The sequence below is a fragment of the Silurus aristotelis genome, assembly GCF_946808225.1.
Source record: "Silurus aristotelis genome assembly, chromosome: 5".
In the NCBI taxonomy this organism is placed as follows: Eukaryota; Metazoa; Chordata; class Actinopteri; order Siluriformes; family Siluridae; genus Silurus; species Silurus aristotelis.
This window is the reverse complement of record NC_139578.1, coordinates 25,753,521-25,775,714: the sequence shown is the minus strand read 5'-3', so window position 1 is coordinate 25,775,714 and position 22,194 is coordinate 25,753,521. Positions and strand designations below refer to the sequence as shown.

The window sequence follows — 22,194 nt, the reverse complement described above, 5'->3', positions numbered from 1 at the left end:
TGAAAGTTCCAGCATCCACTGTTAGATCTTGAGGTTGGGTGATTGATGATCTTTCATATCAAGACATAGAATCATACCCTCAATGCACATGGGCAGATCATGAAATAGCAAAAGCATCACCTAGCCAACTACACTACCAAACTTAATCTTCTGAACTGCAATTTCCCAAACTCATGCTGCACCTGCCACTCAACCCAATGCCTGAAAAAGTTCTCAGGTGATGTGTGTCAATGCAAAGGGTAGTTTTCTACAATGCCTCTTCAGAAAAAGCGAACAATAAGCAGTAATAATGGCTCATTAGAGAAACATTTAGCAAAACTTGATTTACACGTCCCTCTGGAAAAATCAAGTATTCTATTGATTTAAGAGGACAAAATGAACCTTCTAAAATATATATTCTACACCATTCGTCAATAAATGGAGGAGTTCCTACATTTCATTGCAAGTTTTATTCTGTATATAATTATGTTTGTGATTAAAAAAAATATTTGATAAAAATTTGAAATGGTCAAAATTCTGTTATGTTTCTATTATTTCTTCTCACTTTTTACTGTGCTTGTAGTGTTTTGCCACCAGATCCCGCCAATGTGACCTTACTCTCTCCTTACCTGCAACAATTTCCTACCTCTTCTTTTTCTTCTTCTTTTTCTACTTCTTCTTCGGGCTGTTCCTGTTAGGGATCACCACAGCGGCTCAATCGTCTCCACACTACCCTGAACTCTAACAACTACCTGCATGTCTTCCCTCACCATATCCATAAACCCCCTCCTTGGACTTCCTCTTTTTCTCCTTCCTCGCTTTATCCTCAAAATTCTTCTACCGATATACCGATATATAGAAAACCACTTCTGGCCAGATATTTCCAAAAAGTAAATGAGTGTACCTGGGTCCCACTGGTTCCATCAGTTCTTTGTCGATGGCATGGCATGTAATTAATGTAATGATATGTCTTTCATCCACTGCATTAAGTTTCCTTGACCACTAACTGCATCTAGGTTCTTCAACATTGCTCAAATATTCACACACACCTGACAATAATAATAACAGCATCACTGATCTCTGATTGTCACTTCTCCTCCCTCTGCAGCTGTATTCATCACTGACTTCATTTTTGAGTTGAGGCTGAACTCATGAACTCTGTGGGGTGGCTTGCTGTTTTGATACCAGCTGGACTGCCACTCAGTGTCTCCTTCTTCCTGTATTTCAGTTCTGAATTTACATGATTATCAGGCTTTATGATCACCACAGACTTACGATTCTCTGCAGAAACATAATCATATTATTAACACACATATACACACTGCAATTAATACAGTTTTGATACTACTGTGATTAGTCAAATAATTAGTGATAATGCAGTGCACATGTAATAATTTAACCTAAAGTCAATTATGTGTAGAAATATTTTGCAATCCCAATATTTTGCTTTTTTTTTTTTTTTATATTTAAGTATTGTGCACCTTATATTTGGTTTCTTATATTTGGTTTATTTTCAAACACCACTATTTCAAGAGAAAAATTAAATGTTACAGAAAAAAGCATTATATTACACAATAGAACACCTTTCAGACAATACTATATGACAATACTATATGATCCATGATACCAGTCACTATTTTTTTATTAAACTGCACACATTGTATTAAAGAACAATATTTTCTAATGTTATCATGACAAATACTTATTTTGCTTTTTATTGCTCTTTATAGTTTGCTTGAGGGTAGTTACATTTTACATTATTTTAACTTTACAGAATTTCTTTGAATATGGCAAAAATGTTTCCTCAGGTTTTTGTATAGATATTTAAACACTAATAATGTCACTTTCACTTGTCACTTTAACTCTGAACTGACACAGCACAGCTTCACTTTTATACCAGCACATGGTCACCTCAATGACAATTACACTGGGACACTTTAATCTGTACTTCTGTCAATATCTGTCATACATATAACACTATATATACAGGTGCATCTCAATAAATTAGAATGTCATGGAAAAGTTCATTTATTTCAGTAATTCAACTCAAATTGTGAAACTATTGTATTAAATAAAGACACAGACTGAAGTAGGTTTAGTCTTTGGTTCTTTTAATTGTTATGATTTTGGCTCACATTAAACAAAAACCCACCAATTCACTATCTCGAAAAAGTAGAATACTTCATAAGACCAGTAGTCTATCTGAAGGTAAAAGGAAAATGTATGAAGCTGCAAATCTATTAAAATAAAAGACAACTGTCAACTTAAATTGTGATTTTAATTGCAAAATATATGCTTTTTATGATGCATAAATCTTTTTAAAAGATTTGAAAATATATGAAAATATTCAGACAATAATTTATGTACTACAACAACAACATAGTTCTAATTGTCATAATATAACTAGCATAATATGATTGGTTTCTATTTAATCAGTGGCTATGTTTGAGACATTTGTATCAGGGGTCCCTGCCCCATGTCTATATAGCCTAATGGTTCCTTGACCTAAAAAAACATCTTAGACCACTGCTATAATTAAAAACTAGTATGAAGACGTAGCAAAGCGCTATATGTGTTCACTGCTAACTTCATTGAGGTGCATATTTGAGAAAGTGTAAAATGGTGGCAATAATAAAACCGTGACAGATATCTCTCAGGCCAAAAATGATGTAGCGAATGAGGTGGAGTTACAGCAAAGTTATTCAGAATTGCTGAATTGCTGAATGCAGAAAATTGATAAAATGATGATGATGGAGAAAGATGATGGAGTGGAATTAAAGGAATGAAGGGTGAAGCAGGACAAAATAGGCCATTGATCAGCAAGCATTTACAGTATTGCTCTTGCACCTGAAGTCACTGTGAGAAGAGATTTAAAAATCTGTGGCCAGATTGGTGAGAGTGGACAACAGGACAAATTGTCATTCACTAATCTGATGCCCCAGGTGGATACAGGATTGAGAAGGGACCATGCTGAAGCAGACATTATTGAAGCAGTAAGCCATCAGCTTAATTATGCCTATGAAATATGCTAAAAAAAATCAAGAGAGATCTCACTTTGTCACAGTTGAAAATATTACTGAAGGGACATTTCAAGTCAAGTCAAGTCAAGTCAAGTCCACTTTATTTGTATAGCGCTTTTCAAAACAGACATTGTCTCAAAGCAGCTTTACACAAATCAACAGTTAAGGTGAATGGTGTGAATTTGTCCCTGATGAGCAAGCCGTGGCGACTGTGGCAAGGAAAAACTCCCTTAGATGTTATGAGAAAGAAACCTTGAGAGGAACCAGACTCAAAAGGGGAACCCATCCTCATTTGGGTGACATCAAGAGTTTGATCATAAATCTTTCAACAATACAGAACACTGGAGAGTGAGAACTAACATGATTACTGGAGTATAAGATTATAAGTGATGTTCTTTCTGCAGTCTTATACAGTCTATATGGTTAGTAGCTCCTAGTTTTATAAGCTCAGCATTTGTGATCATCACAGATCCAGCATCAGCTTCTCCATGCCAGAGCCTTTAAACACTCCAGGAGGTCCAATGTCAAAATCCACACATGTAGCGGGATCTAAATGGCACTGGTACGTCTCTAGATGGTTCGGGATGTTTGCGAGTTCGGCATCTACTTCTTCAAAGGTCCGTAATCATCACGAGGTGGGAGGTGACTGGAGCTGGCCAAACCTCAGGGTGTCTCAGGATGGGGAGAGAAAGAGAAGCAGTGGAGAGGAATTAGCATAGCTGCTGTTCATGATATTAACAGCACAAGTTGATAATGTGCATGTGCTCAGATTTTCTGGAGCACAAAGTTATGATATGTGATGTGTGTTATGTGTAGGCTTTGCTAAAAAGATATGTTTTTAATCTGCACTTAAACTGGGTGAGTGTGTCTGAGCCCCGAACACTGTCAGGAAGACAATTCCAGAGTTTAGGAGCTAAATGTGAAAATGCTCTACCACCTTTAGTGGACTTTGCTATTCTAGGAACTACTAGAAGCCCAGAGTTTTGAGATCTTAGGAAGCGTGGCGGATTATAGCGTGTTAAAAGACTGGATAGATAAATAGGAGCCAAACCATTTAGTGCTTTATAAGTGAGAAGTAATAGTTTGGATTCTATTCGAAACTTAACAGGAAGCCAATGTAGGGACGATAGGATTGGGGTTATGTGATCATATTTTCTTGACCTTGTGAGAACTCTGGCTGCTGCATTCTGGACTAACTGAAGCTTGTTTATTAATAATGCAGGACATCCACCTAGTAATGCATTACAGTAGTCTATTCTGGAGGTCATAAACGCATGGACGAGCTTCTCTGCATCGGATATAGACAACATGTTTCTTAACTTAGAAATATTTCTAAGGTGAGAGAAGGCTGTTTTTGTAACTTGGTTGATATGATATTTGAAAGACAAGTTGCTGTCTAAAATAACTCCCAGGTCTTTTACCGTTGAACTAGTGGTTACAGAACATCCGTCTAACTGCAGGTTGAGATGCTGGAGCTTTTGTATACTAGTTTTTGGGCCGATGAGCAAAATCTCAGTCTTATCAGAATTTAAAAGTAGAAAGTTATGGGTCATCCAATCTCTTATTTCCTTAACACACTCAGTTATTCGAGTTAATTGAGCTGTATCGCCTGGTTTAGATGAGATATATAGCTGAGTATCATCAGCATAGCAATAGAAGCTAATTCTATGCCTTCTAATAATATTTCCTAACAGAAGCATGTATATTGTGAAGAGCAGGGGTCCTAGAGCTGAACCTTGCCGCACGCCATAATTTACTTGCATTAGCCTGGATAGCTCTCCATTTAAATCTACGAAATTGTAACGATCGGACAGGTAGGATTTAAACCAGCTTAATGCCTGTCCCTGATTGCCAATGTAATTTTGTAAGCGATCTAGGAGGAGATCATGGTCTATAGTGTCGAATGCAGCACTAAGATCTAGTAGAACCAACAGCGAGATGAAGCCTTGGTCCGAAGCTAAAAACAGGTCATTAGTGATTTTAACTAGAGCAGTTTCTGTGCTATGATGGGGCATAAAACCTGACTGAAATTCTTCAAAGATATTGTTCTCTTGCAGGTAGGAACATAACTGGGCAGCGACAATGTTTTCTAAAATCTTAGACATAAATGGGAGTTATGAAATTAGTCTGTTATTCGATAGCGTGTTTGGATCCAGATTAGGTTTTTTAATGAGGGGTTAAATAACTGCTAACTTGAGGGATTTAGGGACATGTCCTAACGATAGTGAAGAGTTAATAATATTCAGAAGAGGTTCACCGATTGTATATAACACTTCCTTCAGTAATTTAGTAGGATTGGATCTAACTGACATGTTGTCAATTTAGCTTTGGCGATAACATTATACAGCTCTTCCTGTCCTATACATGTAAAACAGTGGAGTTGTGGAGTTAAAGGTAACACTGTCTCAGGAGATGGTGTCAGAGGTTGAACTGCCACAATTGTTTTTCTAATGTTATCTATTTTTTTAGTGAAGAAATTCATAAAGTCCTTACTACTAAACTGTGATGGAACACAATTTTCAGAGCCCTGATTTGTAGTTAGTTTAGCTACAGTACTGAAAAGGATTATTCTATGTTATTTTCTATGAGTTTGCTCAGGTGTTCAGCTCTAGCAGCTTTTAGCGCCTGTCTGTAGCTGAGCATACTGTCTTTATACGCAATTCTAAATACAGTGAGGAAAATTAGTATTTGAACACCCTGCTATTTTGCAAGTTTTCCCACTCAGAAATCATGGAGGGGTCTGAAATTGTCATCGTAGGTGCATGTCCACTGTGAAAGACATAATCTAAAAAAAAAAAATCCAGAAATCACAATATATGATTTTTAAACTATTTATTTGTATGATACAGCTGCAAATAAGTATTTGAACACCTGTCTATCAGCTAGAATTCTGACCCTCAAAGACCTGTTAGTCTGCCTTCCTGTGTTTGACTTGTTTGCCGCGAGTTACGTGTTTGTATCTCTCGGCGTCTTTCAAACAAACTTTGCTATCTATCTATCCGTTTTTCCTCTTTTAATAATCCTTAATTGTTTTTGTCTTCCTGACTTGTGCCTGTAGTTAGTTAACTCGACTATAACTAGTGTTGTTTATATTTATTTTCTCTCACTCACATCTCTGTATAATAAATCTGTTCGTGACGATAAGCACTATGCCGGTTGTTTGTCTGCATTCGAGCACAGGTGAGGACTCGTTCGAGTTGCAAACGGTGGCGTTGGAGATGGAGGCATTGGAGAAACAGATTCGCGAGCTGCATGTAAAGCATGACCGGCTGCGAGAGCGGAAAGCGGCGCTGGAAACATCCCGGGCGGACGCGCACTCATCCCAGGTAAACTCCCAGGTTGAACCTAACGCTCCCAGCACATCAACTCCGCGTGCTTCTATGCCCAGGCCCAGCGCACCTACAACTCCGGCACCGGTGCAACATGGACCCTGGATGCGACCGCGGCGGAAGAGACAAGCCAAGCCCCGATCGAGGACGTCTCCACCTCCACCACCGGCCTTCGAGATCTCGACCGAGAACCGCTTCGTCCCCCTCCGCGAGACGGAACGCGACACTGTTATTCTCGGAGATTCCATCGTCCGGCATGTCCGCGCTACCCGAGCTAAAGGTAAGGTGCACACTCGCTGTTTTCCTGGTGCTCGTGTTCTGGATGTCGCTGCGCAGGTACCCGCGATCCTGAACGAGAACTTCGGAGCGGTTGTTCTCCATGCCGGATCAAACGACACCAGGCTGCGGCAAACGGAGATCTTAAAGAGGGACTTCAGGATCCTGGTGGAGACGGTACGCAGCACATCACCCACAACGAGGATCATTGTGTCAGGACCTCTTCCCACTTACCAGCGAGGGGCTGAGAAGTTTAGTAGACTTTTAGCTCTAAATGAATGGTTACAGTCATGGTGTCGAGAACATAAACTTCTCTTTGTTAATAACTGGAACTGTTTCTGGGAGCGTCCTAGGTTCTTCCGCCCTGATGGCCTGCACCCCAGCAGAGTTGGAGCAGCAGTGCTATCAGATAACATCTCTAGGATACTACACACCATCTGACTGGTAAGACATCAAGAAATCTTCAACTATAAGAACACGCATACTACAGACCAAATAGTTACAAGTTCACACACAGCTCAGTTTATAGAAACCGTATCTATTCCTCGTGTAGTAAAACCAAGAATTACATACACAAGATCCAGAAATAATCTTATTGCAGTTAAAACTGAAAAATGCCAGATAAACAAACACAACAAAGTTCTAAAGTTCGGTCTTTTAAACATTAGATCACTTGCACCCAAAGCACTGATTGTAAATGAGATGATCACAGAGAATAATCTCGATGCACTCTGTCTCACTGAGACCTGGATTAAACCAGGTGATTATATGGGTCTAAACGAGTCGACACCGTCAGGATATGTTTATAAGCATGAGCCCCGTCAGACTGGTCGTGGGGGGGGTGTAGGAACCATTTATAGTGCTTCTCTTAATGTTAGTCAGAGATTAGGATTCAGCTTTAAATCATTTGAAGTGCTCGTTCTTAAAATTGCACTTTCAGAGATGCATAGAAAACTCGCTCTGGTCACCGTGTACAGACCCCCAGGACCCTACGCTGATTTTCTTCATGAGTTTGCTTGTTTTCTCTCAGACCTCCTGATCAGCTTTGATAAAGTGCTGCTTGTAGGAGATTTTAATATTCATGTAGATGATGAAAACGATGCCCTAGGATTATCATTTGTCGATTTACTAAACTCTTTTGGAGTTAAACAAAACGTCACCAGACCAACCCACCGTTTTAACCACACACTAGACTTAATAATATCCCACGGAGCAGACGTCACTGATATAGATATTTTACCCCAGAGTGATGACATCACAGACCATTATCTCCTACTGTACACACTACCGGTAGAGCAGATTAACCGTGTTTCACCACGTTATCGACCTGGTAGGACTATTATTCCAACCACTAAGGACAGATTCATAAATAACCTGCCTGATTTATCTCAGTTTCACATTAAACCCATAAATGCTGATCATCTTGATGAGATGGCGAACAACATAGACCTTATCCTCACTAGCACTTTAGACACTGTTGACCCCATCCGGTTAAAAAAGGTTCGAGAACAAGCACCTGCACCTTGGTATAATAGTCATACGCATGCCCTAAAGAGAACAACACGTAATCTGGAGAGAAAATGGAGGAAAACTAAATTGGAGGTATTTAGAATTGCGTATAAAGACAGTATGCTTAGCTACAGACAGGCGCTAAAAGCTGCTAGAGCTAAACACCTGAGCAAACTCATAGAAAATAACAAAAACAATCCCAGGTTCCTTTTCAGTACAGTCGCTAAATTAACAACAAATCAGGGATCTGAAAAATGTGTTCCATCACAGTTTAGTAGTGAAGACTTTATGAATTTCTTCACTGAAAAAATAGATAACATTCGAAAAACAATTGTGGCAGTTCAACCTCTGACAGCATCTCCCGACACAATCGTACTTACAACCCCACAACTACACTGTTTTACATGTATAGGACAGGAAGAGCTGTATGATGCTATTATGAAAGCTAAATCAACAACATGTCAGTTAGATCCAATTCCCACTAAACTACTGAAGGAAGTGTTATATACAGCTGGTGAGCCTCTTTTAAATATTATTAACTCCTCACTATCGTTAGGTCATGTCCCTAAATCCCTCAAGTTAGCAGTTATTAAGCCCCTCATTAAAAAACCTAATCTGGATCCAAACACGCTATCGAATTACAGACCAATTTCAAATCTCCCATTTATGTCTAAGATTTTAGAAAAGATTGTCGCTGCCCAGCTATGTAACCACTTGCAGGAGAACAATATCTTTGAAGAGTTTCAGTCAGGTTTTAGGCCCCATCATAGCACAGAAACTGCTCTAGTTAAAATCACTAACGACCTGTTTTTAGCTTCAGACCAAGGCTACATCTCCCTATTAGTTTTACTAGATCTTAGTGCTGCGTTCGACACTATAGATCATGATCTTCTCCTCGATCGCTTACAGAATTACATCGGTATTCAGGGACAGGCATTAAGCTGGTTTAAATCCTACCTGTCCAATCGTTACCATTTCGTAGATTTAAATGGAGAGCTATCCAGGATAATGCTAGTAAATTATGGCGTGCCACAAGGGTCAGTTCTGGGACCCCTGCTTTTTACAATATACATGCTTCCATTAGGAAATATTATTAGAAGGCATGGAATTAGCTTCCATTGTTATGCTGATGATACCCAGCTATATATTTCATCCAAACCAGGCGATACAGCTCAATTAGCTCGCATAACTGAGTGTGTTGAAGAAATAAGAGATTGGATGACCCATAACTTTCTGCTATTAAATCCTGATAAAACGGAGATTTTGCTCATCGGCCCAAAAAATAGTACACAGAAGCTCCAGCATCTCAGCCTGCATTTAGACGGTTGTTCTGTAACTACTAGTTCAACGGTAAAAGACCTGGGAGTTATTTTAGACAGCAACTTATCTTTTAAAAATCACATCAATCAAGTAACAAAAACAGCCTTCTTTCACCTTAGAAATATTTCTAAGCTAAGAAATATGTTATCTATATCTGATGCAGAGAAGCTCGTCCATGCGTTTATGACCTCTAGAATAGACTACTGTAATGCATTACTAGGTGGATGTCCTGCATCATTAATAAACAAGCTTCAGTTAGTTCAGAATGCCGCAGCAAGAGTTCTTACTAGGTCAAGAAAATACGATCATATAACCCCAATCTTATCGTCCCTACATTGGCTTCCTATTAAGTTTCGAATAGACTACAAACTACTGCTACTCACTTATAAAGCACTAAATGGTTTGGCTCCCATGTATCTATCCAGTCTCTTAACACGCTATAATCCGTCACGCTCCCTGAGATCTCAAAACTCTGGGCTTCTAGTAGTTCCTAGAATAGCAAAGTCCACTAAAGGCGGTAGAGCATTTTCACATTTAGCTCCTAAACTCTGGAATAGTCTTCCTGACAGTGTTCGGGGTTCAGATACACTCTCCCAGTTTAAGTGCAGATTAAAAACATATCTTTTTAGCAAAGCCTACACATAACACACATCACACACATCACATCACAACCTTGTGCTCCAGAACATCTGATCACATGCACATTATCAACTTGTGCTGTTAATATCATGAACAGCAGCTACGCTAATTCCTCTCCACTGCTTCTCTTTCTCTCCCCATCCCGAGGCTTCCTGAGGTTTGGCCAGCTCCAGTCACGTCCCACCTCGTGAAGATTATGGACCGATGGATGATCATGGAGAAGTAGATGCCGAGTGTTTAAAGGCCCTGGCATGGAGAAGCTGATGCTGGATCTATGATGATCACAAATTGTTCTGTATTGTTGAAAGATTTATGACCAAACTTTTGATGTCACCCATATGAGGATGGGTTCCCCTTTGAGTCTGGTTCCTCTCAAGGTTTCTTCCTCATATCATCTAAGGGAGTTTTTCCTTGCCACTGTCGCCACGGCTGCTCATCAGGGACAAACGCACACCATTCACCTTCACTGTTGTTTTCTGTAAAGCTGCTTTGAGACAATGTCTGTTGTGAAAAGCGCTATACAAATAAACTTGACTTGACTTGACTAAAATGTCCACCTCCACTACATTTATTATCCTAAATTAGATGCACCTGTTTGAGGTCGTTAGCTGCATAAAGACACCTGTCCACCCCATACAATCAGTAAGAATCCAACTACTAACATGGCCAAGACCAAAGAGCTGTCCAAAGACACTAGAGACAAAATTGTACACCTCCACAAGGCTGGAAAGGGCTACGGGGAAATTGCCAAGCAGCTTGGTGAAAAAAGGTCCACTGTTGGAGCAATCATTAGAAAATGGAAGAACCTAAACATGACTGCCAATCTCCCTCGGACTGGGGCTCCATGCAAGATCTCACCTCGTGGGGTCTCAATGATCCTAAGGAAGGTGAGAAATCAGCCCAGAACTACACGGGAGGAGCTGGTCAATGACCTGAAAAGAGCTGGGACCACCGTTTCCAAGGTTACTGTTGGTAATACACTAAGACGTCATGGTTTAAAATCATTCATGGCACGGAAGGTTCCCCTGCTTAAACCAGCACATGTCCAGGCACGTCTTAAGTTTGCCAATGACCATTTGGATGATCCAGAGGAGTCATGGGAGAAAGTTATGTGGTCAGATGAGACCAAAATAGAACTTTTGGGTCATAATTCCACTAAACGTGTTTGGAGGAAGAAGAATGATGAGTACCATCCCAAGAACACCATCCCTAGTGTGAAGCATGGGGGTGGTAGCATCATGCTTTGGGGGGGGGTTTCTGCGCATGGGACAGGGCGACTTCACTGTATTAAGGAGAGGATGACCGGGGCCATGTATTGCGAGATTTTGGGGAACAACCTCCTTCCCTCAGTTAGAGCATTGAAGATGGGTCGAGGCTGGGTTTTCCAACATGACAATGACCCGAAGCACACAGCCAGGATAACCGAGGAGTGGCTCTGTAAGAAGCATATCAAGGTTCTGGCGTGGCCTAGCCAGTCTCCAGACCTAAACCCAATAGAGAATCTTTGGAGGGAGCTCAAACTCCGTGTTTCTCAGCGACAGGCCAGAAACCTGACTGATCTAGAGAAGATCTGTGTGGAGGAGTGGGCCAAAATCCCTCCTGCAGTGTGTGCAAACCTGGTGAAAAACTACAGGAAACATTTGACCTCTGTAATTGCAAACAAAGGCTCCTGTACCAAATATTAACATTGACTTTCTCAGGTGTTCAAATACTTATTTGCAGCTGTATCATACAAATAAATAGTTTAAAAATCATATATTTTAATTTCTGGATTTTTTTTTTTAGATTATGTCTCTCACAGTGGACATGCACCTACGATGACAATTTCAGACCCCTCCTTGATTTCTAAGTGGGAGAACTTGCAAAATAGCAGGGTGTTCAAATACTTCTTTTCCTCACTGTACCTCCAATTTAGTTTTCCTCCATTTTCTCTCCAGATTATGTGTTGTTCTCTTGAGGGCATGCATATGAATATTATACCAAGGTGCAGGTGCTTGTTCTCTAACCTTTTTTAACCGGATGGGGGCAACGGTGTCTAATGTGCTAGTGAGGATAAGGTTTATGTTGTTAGTTATTTCATCCAGATTATTATCAGTTATGGGTTTAGTGTTAAATTGAGATTTCAAGGAGGACAGTTTTACAAATCTTCCTATTCAGAGCCATTGAGTTTAAAGAGAAGCTGCTGCACCTGTGTGAAGAAGGTGGTAAATATTTTAGAAGAGCATATTCAAAAAATGTACTACACTTATATTTCCTACACTATAATTCTTACATTTTGTAAAGCTGTGAGACAATGTCCACTTTGAAAAGTACTATAGAAATAGACTTGAACCTGAGCATGCTAGAGCTACCATCTACACCAGCCACATTCGTTACAGCAAAAATTTAATAAACTCTATGGCCCAAGATGTATGGTTGACTACTCCTTTGAAGGTGTGCCTGTGCAGGACACTGGATCGCAAGTGACCATCATCAATGACAAATAAAGGAATACCAGCTTTCCCCACCTAAAGACATGCGGCCGGGTACACAGAGTCTGCAGCAGCCTGATGAAGCATTTTAGTGTGGACACATGATTGATGGAAATCTTGTGGACATTCCAGAGTCAATCAGAATAAAAGGATTGCCATTTACCAAAATGTAGTTTATGCTCAGAAGAATACAGCATAATGCTCCTTAAAAACATTTTCTCATATTTATTACAGGAATAATAGCCCCTGGTGTTTTGAATCCTCAGACAGTCAACAACTAAAACAATACACAAATCCTGAAGATGGTGGATTTTAGACTCTACACTAGATGAACAACTATCTACATTACTATAGTTAATATTTACACTTTTATTCAACTACACTAACATTAAACTATGTTTTTAAAATATTTATTAAATTACAGATTACAGAAGCATCACTAATCATGACTGGTCTATTGTTTTCACACATTTTATTATAATTTTTTTTATACATACAGTGCAGGTTTTCATTTTTACATTATCTTTCCTCATAGCATCCCACATGGGAATTTATTTTTTTAAATAAACACACACACGTTGATGGTTGATTTTAGATTCTATACACAATAAATTGTCCACATTGCAGTTTCAGTTGTGGACACATTCATGGCTTGATGTAGTGCAGGCATCAAGAAGCTGCACTACACACACACACACACACACACACACACACACAAACACACACACACACACACACAAACAGTGAAAGTATTTAATAATAAAATTCCAATTAAAGAAATTAAGCAGAGTCCATTATCCAGAGCACTATACACATGAGTAATTGAGGGTTAAGGGCCTTGCTCAGGGGCCCAGCAGTGGTAGCATGGTGGCACTGGTATTTAAACTTAAGGCAATCCACCATCCAATGCTGAACTAATGAACTGCCACCTCCCCTTGCGTAGAACAAGAAAATGGATTTTCCATTATTAAATACTAAGCTGGTTTAAAAGCCAAAAATAAGTAAATAAGCACAAAAATGTATTTATGTTTAGTACAGTGCAAGTTTTAGGCAGATGTGAAAAATATTGTAAGAGCTGCTTTCAAACATAAAAGGTGAGGGATCCTGTATTGGTCCTTGAGTACATAAGGTTCAAAGGACACTTCATGTTTATAGTATTCTTAAATCATTGTAATGCTAATATCTGTGCGAAGTATTTTAATTCTCCATTGCATTCCAAGCCATTGTTTTGTCTTTGCTGTTCAGTGATTTATTGTGTATCCACCTTTATTCGGTTTCCTTTAACTCTGTATTCCTGGTTATCCCATTCATTGAATTTGTTTGCCTCATGGACTGAACTACCTGTTCATCATTTATATTTCAGACTGTCTTTATGATTCTACTGCACCTGCTTATGAGTCTACATTACACATATGTAGATTTAAATATCATTAACTGAAATAGAAACAGCTGTGTAGGAGGCTTAAAACGGGAACAACCAAACTCCACTACTAGGGTGAGGTTGTGAATAACATTCATGTCACAGATCATACACCATGGCAAGACTGAGCACAGCAACAAGACATATTGCACCAGATTTCAAAGCAGACAAAAGATTTAAAGATGTGCTGTTCAGACTATTTTGATAAAGCACAAATAAACAGATGTTGAGGACCTTAGATGCAGTGATTGGCCAAAGAAACTTAATGCAGTAGATAACACATACTGCCTACTTACATACGATGCCATTAGCAAAGAACTGATGGAAACCAGTGGGAAACAAGTACAACCATGTACTGTCTGGACAGGTTTGGCCAGAAGATGTCTTCATTAAATGATTGTGTTCAAAAAGCCATACTGTACGTCCGACAACAAGGCTAAGCTACTCAACTATGCACAAAAACATAGGCACTGTAGTGCTGAAAAATGTTAGCAGGTGCTCTGGACTGAGAAATCAAAATCTAAAACATTTGTCTGAAACAAATTATTAGTTGTTTGCCAAAGTCCTGGAGAGTGTCTTTATTAATGAACTCCCCCGATGTCACTCCTCCAATACAGCCAATGTCATTACAAACTATTTTTAGTGAAGATAAAAAAAGGAGTCCTGAAAGAAATAGTTTTGGCCTCAACAGGGCCCTGATCTCAACATCATTAAATCTGTCTGGGATTATATGAAAAGACAGAAGGATTTGTGCCAGCATGTGGTAGTTCTCTAATTGGATTGAAACAAACCAATCTGCTGAGTTCCTTCAAAAACTGTGTGTAAGTTTACCTGGAAGAATTGATGCTGTTTTGCAGGCAAATGGTGGCCGCACTAAATAATCATTTGATTTGGATTTCTCTTTAGTACTGTTTCTCTATTGTTAATTGCATTAAAAAAACTTTTAAACTTCTATTTGTGAAATCATATTTTACAGCAGTTTTCACAAGTGCCTAAGACGTTTGCACTGTATAATTTAATAAATATATTAAATGCATGGAGTCTGGCATTTGTAAAGTAAGCCTTAATACTGAGTTCACAAAGTGCATTATTCCCACTGTTACACATGAGGAGGTCCATTAACATTTTCAGAAAAACAAGATTTTTTTAGAAAATACGTAATATAGTAACTAAACAATATTATTTCTCCAACCACAAAAAGTATATACAGCATTATATAGTACAGCAGAAACATCCTGTTTTATATAGATGAAGTTTCTTTAAATTTATTTAGCTGTGGATGTTGCCTTCGTCAGTTCGAACTGTCAAAAATAAAGAGAATTAAATCATTAAGGATATTACAGTTTTTACATTTCAAGTTATTACAGGTACTTATGATTAAATGTTGAGAAATCTCATTGGTTATTACAATATAAATGTGTTTCAAATAAAGCTGTGTTTATAATGAACAAAAAATTAAACAAATATTTACTACAGTAACTCTAACTCTAAAATATATATTCTGGAAATGTTCAGATAAAATTGCAGTATTGAGTCAAATATTTCTGATAAAGTGAAAATGTTTTTTTCTCTTGTTATGGCATAACAGTATGTTCATTGTAAAAAAAAAGTAAAATAAATAAATAAATAAATGAAAATGTTTTTACCTTGAGCTCTGTAACATTATACTGCCACAATGACAGTCAGCAGCAGATACACAGAGACGGTCACTAGACTGCTGATCAGTCTCAACACTGACCCTGGAGCTTTTGCATGTGAGCGATCTGATGCTGAGTAATTATGAGAAATAATAATTATAATTTTTTGTAATTGTGTAAATCTGTAATAAATACAAGATTTGCATGAACACAAATTGTACATGCAACTGTAGTTGAAGATTTTTAATTTTATACCACAGAAATATGGAACTCTTAAAAGAACTAATATCACAGGTTTATATTAATGTGCTTGTATAAATTTAGATTTAGAATTTGTGAAATAAGTGGCTTTGGGGCACCTTACAGTAGTGTATTATTAGGTTCAATTCTTTACTCAATAAATTAAATAATTTCTCACATCTGACTGATATCCAGCTTTTCGGTGACTCTCCTCTCTCTGGGTGTTTACAGTGGTAGAAACCTTCATCTAACTTTGAGACACTACTGATGGTCATCTCTCCTGTAGTCTGATTCTGGATAACTGAATTATCTTTATAGAAATCAATACCAGAGTCTGAGATCTGTGTATTGTGATATAAACAGTGTAAAGTCAGAGGAAGTCCCTCAGTTACAGGATGCACAGGACTGTCCAGGATCACATCACTATCTGTAGGAATAAGAAAATAAAATGTTTAACAAGAATGATTTCAGAAAGCGTAAAAAAAAGAAATACAAAATATGTTTAGTCAGGGAAAAAATGTAACCATCATTTATAGCTGCAGCGAACACTGAACACCACTACCTGATTTCATGCAAACAATTAGTCACACTACATAGAGACTTTCTGTGCACTGTGATGTTGACAGGATTACTGCATTCTCCAGTTTCAGACTCACACCAGTAAACTCCAGTGTGTGATGGAGAGAGGGAGCTGATGTTACATGTAGATCCTGAAACTGGCGAACAATCAAACCATGTCTCATTTTGTGTGTATCCTCTCACTGTCCATCCAGCAGAGTCTCTCTGGTTTTTACAGCTCAGTGAGAGAGAGTCAGCAATAAAGTGTTGAGTTCTGCTGGGATTGATGATCAGAGACACTGAAGGAGATTCACCTGAAATACACATTTCATTTCACAATTCATGTCGTAGGTTAAAATGTAGCACATATGGGTATGCATCATGGCATTGAAAAATGCATCGAGAAAATCCATCAAACACTCACTCACTCACACACACACACACACACACACACACACACACACACACACACACACACTCCACCTCAATATTGCTGTTTTATTTCTCACCAGTAATCCACAGTGGCTGTTGTTTGCTGTACTGGGAGTAAAAGTCTTGTTCTCCTCTCACTGCTCTGCACATATAAACTCCTGTGTGGTTCAGAGTAACAGGACTGAGTGTGTAGGAGCCTCCAGATCCTCTGCTGCTGTCTGAGAGAAGCTCTGGTCTGTACCTGTAGGAACCCTGACTGTCTCTGTAGAGAACATCTGTGTACCAGCTGAATGTCCAGCCTGTAGAGGAGGATTTAATCTCACAGTTTAGAGTCACTGAGTCTCCTTCAGTCAGCCAACTCTGTGGAGACACACTCACGACTGCCTCCGCTGTTTCTGATGGACAACAAATGGGGAAAAAAAGCAAACATTGTTACATATAACTAATAATATGGTAAAACAACACACACACACACACACACACACACACACATACACCTGATACAGTCAGTACAACAGCATCATTGATCTCTGATATCTGAGTGTCACTGCTTCTCAATCCTCTACAGATGTATTTACCGCTGTCTTCATGTCTAACTGTGTTGAGGCTGAACTCCTGTGTATTTTGGTATAATGGGTTATTATTCTTATACCAGATGAACTGCCACTCAGTGTCTCCTCCTATCTGTATTTCACATCTGAAAGTCACAGTCTCTCCTCTGAACACATGATTATCAGGCTTTATGATAACCACAGGCTTAAGATTCTCTAAAAAAAAAAAAAAAAAAAAAAAAGTAGTCGTATTAACACCAACAAATTACATAGCTACTCATATACAATATTTAATATTATCATAAAATAAGTCAATAAACTAGCTGCAATCGTTTTAATTGCAGCATGTAATATTTATATAAATGTATTAAACATTGTATAAATATATAAGTATTGGGTCGCCTTGCCATAAGTATGGTATGTGATTTTTGAGCATTGCATTGACAGGGTTTTGGGTTCGCGGCGCACATTTCCGGTTTCGCGGCGCGCACTTCCGGTTCGACGGGTCTTACCGTTTTCCCGCGCCACCCGGTATTTAAGGACATCTAAGACAGTAGAAGATCTCACTGGCTTTTTCCTGTACACAAATGAATGCACCTCTAAAACCCCTCTGTCAAGCTCAAGTCATTGGCCTCATCCAGGATGGAGACGAGTCTGATTACAGACAAGAGGTAAAAGAGCTGGCTGTCTGGTGCAATTGCCACAACCTGGTGCTCAACACAGTTTGGAAAAGAACCACATATAGCAGGAAAGGTCAGGTGACCCAATACTTTTGTCAATATAGTGTATATATATATATATATATATATATATATATATATATATATATATATATATATATATATATATATTGTGTGCTGGGCCACATTATAAGTAATGTATGCTGGGCTTATTGGGTGTTTTGGGTCTTTCAACATCAGAACCCTCACCCAGGTGACCACCCATAGTTGATCAGACCCCGGCCTTTGTCCCAGCAAAGATTGCATTTACATTTACGGCATTTAGCAGACACCCTTATCCAGAGCGACGTACAAGTGCTTTGAGTCTCTAGCAATGAATAAATTCACACTGGTACGCAAGATTACACACTTAATATAAATCTAACTCTTGAATTCTACAAAGCAAACTTGGAAAGTGCTAATTTAAGTGTTTCAGGAAGGGGTAGGTCTTCAGTCGTCGCTTGAAGATAGTCAGGGACTCAGCTGTACAGACATCTAGGGGAAGTTCACTCCACCACCTCGGTGCCAGAACAGAGAAGAGCCTTCATGTGTACTTACCTCTCATTCTGAGAAAAGGTGGTACCAGTCAAGCAGTGCTGGAGGATCTCAGACAGCGTGGTGCAGTGCGAGATGTGATGAGGTCAAGTCAAGTCAAGAGGCTTTTATTGTCATTTCTACTATACACAGTGGTACACAGTTCACAGTAAAAAGGAGACAACGTTCCTCTGGAACCCTGGTGCTACACTAAACAACAACAAACAAAACAACATAGAGCTACAACACAAGCTACATAAAGTGCATCGAGTGCAACCTAGTGCAAACAGTGCAGACAAAAAACAAAGTGTTTTGAATCTGATGCGTGCAGCTACTGGAAGCCAGTGAAGGGAGCGCAGCAGTGGGGTGGTGTGGGAGAACTTGGGCAGATTGAACAGAAGCCGTGCAGCTGCGTTTTGGATCATTTGCAGTGGATGAATAGAGTTCAGGGGAAGACCTGCCAGCAGAGAGTTGCAGTAGTCCAGTCTTTTATATAGGCCATCAGTTGAGATTGAATCAGTGGATATTAATTTGCACTGACAAGGGGCAGGATTGCTTTATTGATTCATTTCAGCTGGTGCCTTGTCTTTCCATGCCTTTCTCCCTTTTTGTTCTTTCTACATTTGTTCAATACTTTTTCCCTGTCATTTCACATTATTGCACATAATTTATGGCAACATTTAAGGTTTAATTTCTTTGCTTGAGTGGATTATATAAAATATAATTACTGAGAAAAATGAAAAATGGCAGTGTTCAATACTTAATTTTCCATGTGTGTCTCCTACAAACATTGTGCAGACACCATATGAATGTGTGTTCAGAGAAACACGTGTGAGGCCGTCTTAATATTAACAGTGACTTACCAGTAACGTTTATCCAAAATGCATCACTGTAGTGTGTGTAGTAGACTGGGTTTCCTCTTCCAGCTTTGCATCTGTACTGACCTCCATCAGAGACATTAACTGATCTGATGGTGTAGGAGTGTGTTTCAGTCTCAGTTTCATGTCTCTGTGTGTCTTTTCTCCAGTAAAACTTCCATCCAGCAGACTGCAGCTTCAGTGTACAGTAAAGAGTCACTGAGTTTCCTGTCAGTGCAGCTCCTTTAAGGTCTGATGTGAGTTCAGGTTTAGGTTTTTCTGTAGGCGGAGATTAAACGTACAGTTCATGTGTTGCTACCAGAGTGTTAATAATAATCACTACTACACTAATACAGGCAGATACTTGTTGTTAGTCACACCATATAAAAGCTTTTGCCATAACTTATTGTATGCATATACACTTATTGCATGTAATGATGTAACACACACACACACACCTGACACAGTGAGTGTAACAGCGTTGCTGGTCTTTGAGGTCTGAGAGTCGCTTTTTCTCTGACCGCTGCAATTGTATTTACTGCTGTCAGACTCTAAAGCAGTAAATGCATATTTCCCATTTTCACTGTAAGACAGAATCTGGACATCACCTTTATACCAGTTGTATGTCCACTCTGTGTCTGTATGTCCTTATATTTCACATGTGAAAGTCACTTTCTCTCCACTGAATATCTGTCCATCAGACTTCAGAGTCACAACAGCTTTTGGTCTCTCTGTATAGTTACAACAAAAGCATCACATCAGTCAAACACACCCTTCTCTGTCCATCTGATATTGAATCAGTGTGATCTGTAATTATTGTATATCAGTGCATGTTACAGGAGTGTATAAACAGACATGTACCTATCACTGAGAGAGTCACTGCATCACTCCATGGTGTCCTTTTTATTCTACCATTGAGCCCAGAACATCTGTATTTGTGACTCTGATCAATTTTTATAGTGTAGACATGAGAAAAAGAGGTGTGAAAGTGAACATCATCTCTGTACCAGTAGTTCAGTGGTCCTACAATTGTACATGTGAGTGTAACTTTCTCTCCTCTGAATATTTGGGGTGAACTCGGCTGCACAGACAGAACTGGTTTAACTGCTGGAAAAGTTACAAAGCAAAACACACTGTCAGTGTAAATATCTGATATTCTGCAGGACAACCTACAAACACAACCATATATATATATATATATCACCTTGTGTTTGTTCATCTTGGATCAGTAAAATAAGCACTAAAACGGAAGGGAAAAAGAGAATATGTTACAATGATTTATTTCTTTTAAAAAAACAAAAAAGAGAACAATACCTTATACTGCAAAAAAAAATCTATACTTTCACTTCAGCTATAAGTAATGCATAAATCTACCTCTTTTAGTAATCATTGGTGTTTAGAAAAAGGTATTTTCATATAAAGAAGGTGACAATGGATGCAGGCACAGAATGTTTATTATTTATTTATTTTTTTTCTTAAGTAAGAACATGTAAGCATAAAGCCCAAAAAATGAAACACAAAATACCATGGAATAGAAAGAAGATAACCATAACCAAAGTGATAGACAGTGACAGACATAAACACAAAACAATGAATGTGGTGCAAGTTGAAACTTATGCACTGGCTCTGTGTTTACAGAAAACATGATACAGCTTCAAAACAGTCATTTGACATGATCCAGTGAGGGGCAGAAGCTCGTGGAAATGTAGTGTACAGGATATTGAAAAGATCCAGGCTGGGACTGTGCTTCTTCTCCTTCGGCTTCTCCCATTAATGGTTACCACAGCGATCATCCGTCTCCATACCCCCCTGTCCTGTATATCTGCCTCTTTCAACCCAACTACCTGAATATCTTCCCTCACCACATCCATAAACCTCCTTCTTGGCATTCCTCTTTTCCTCCTTCCTGGTGGCTCCATTCTCAGCATTATTCTACTGATATACCCCATGTCCCTCCTCTGAACATGTCAAAAGCAATGTGGTAAAAACAGCAAAGGCTGCAAATTGCATCTCTCAAAACACAGAAGTCTGTTATAAATCAGTTATGAGTGTAAGATGAACACTTCTGTGAAATCTAACAATTTATTTGCACTTTTTTATATATATTTAAAGTACTAAAATGTATTGATTAGATACATAAACACTTTTCATTTTGAATAAAACATAAAATTGGATACAGTGGTGCAGCATCTATATTGTTAGACCGAGACACTAAAGACATTAAAGTCACATTTAAAAAGCATGTCTAATAACTAGCAGCACTGTCACTGAGAACAAACTAAGCAGTTCATGCACTCATCTATACAGTTAGACCCACCTGTATACCTGCATCAACCACATTAACCAAAATAAAAGTATTTCTGTGACACAGCTGATGCGGATCTACACTTATACAATGTAGTGATAATGTTAAAATCCAGACAATGCTGTAACATATTATTCTCATCACACAAGATATTAAAGTTAATTTGAACACATTTTATCCCAACCACTTAATTTTACTCACAGATCATCACACGGAGTGGACGGAGCTCCATCCTGAGATACTGAGGAATGACTGACTGATCAGGTGATTACTTCCTGTCTTCTTCCACACAGAAACACTTCCTTCTAATGCTAGTAGATGTGATATTTTTATGTAACCCTACATTCATGTCTTTAGAAACTATTGCAAAGGGCAATTTACAGAACATTACTTTTCCA

General features: G+C 38.7%; 1 pseudogene across 1 annotated transcript in view; it reads right to left on the bottom strand.

Moving 5' to 3' along the window:
• The window catches only part of LOC310726645 (Fc receptor-like protein 5), a 43,222-nt pseudogene extending 21,928 nt beyond the window's left edge, over positions 1-21,294 (bottom strand). Inside the window, exons 1-9 of the transcript XR_014538359.1 lie at positions 21,273-21,294; positions 20,696-20,731; positions 20,353-20,598; positions 19,950-20,222; positions 19,498-19,770; positions 17,328-17,597; positions 16,908-17,225; positions 16,442-16,712; positions 16,019-16,263 (exon numbers count right to left, since the gene is read on the bottom strand). The product of XR_014538359.1 is annotated as an Fc receptor-like protein 5 (transcript). The remainder of the gene's footprint in view (positions 1-16,018; positions 16,264-16,441; positions 16,713-16,907; positions 17,226-17,327; positions 17,598-19,497; positions 19,771-19,949; positions 20,223-20,352; positions 20,599-20,695; positions 20,732-21,272) is intronic.
• Between the last annotated feature and the right edge of the window lie 900 nt (positions 21,295-22,194).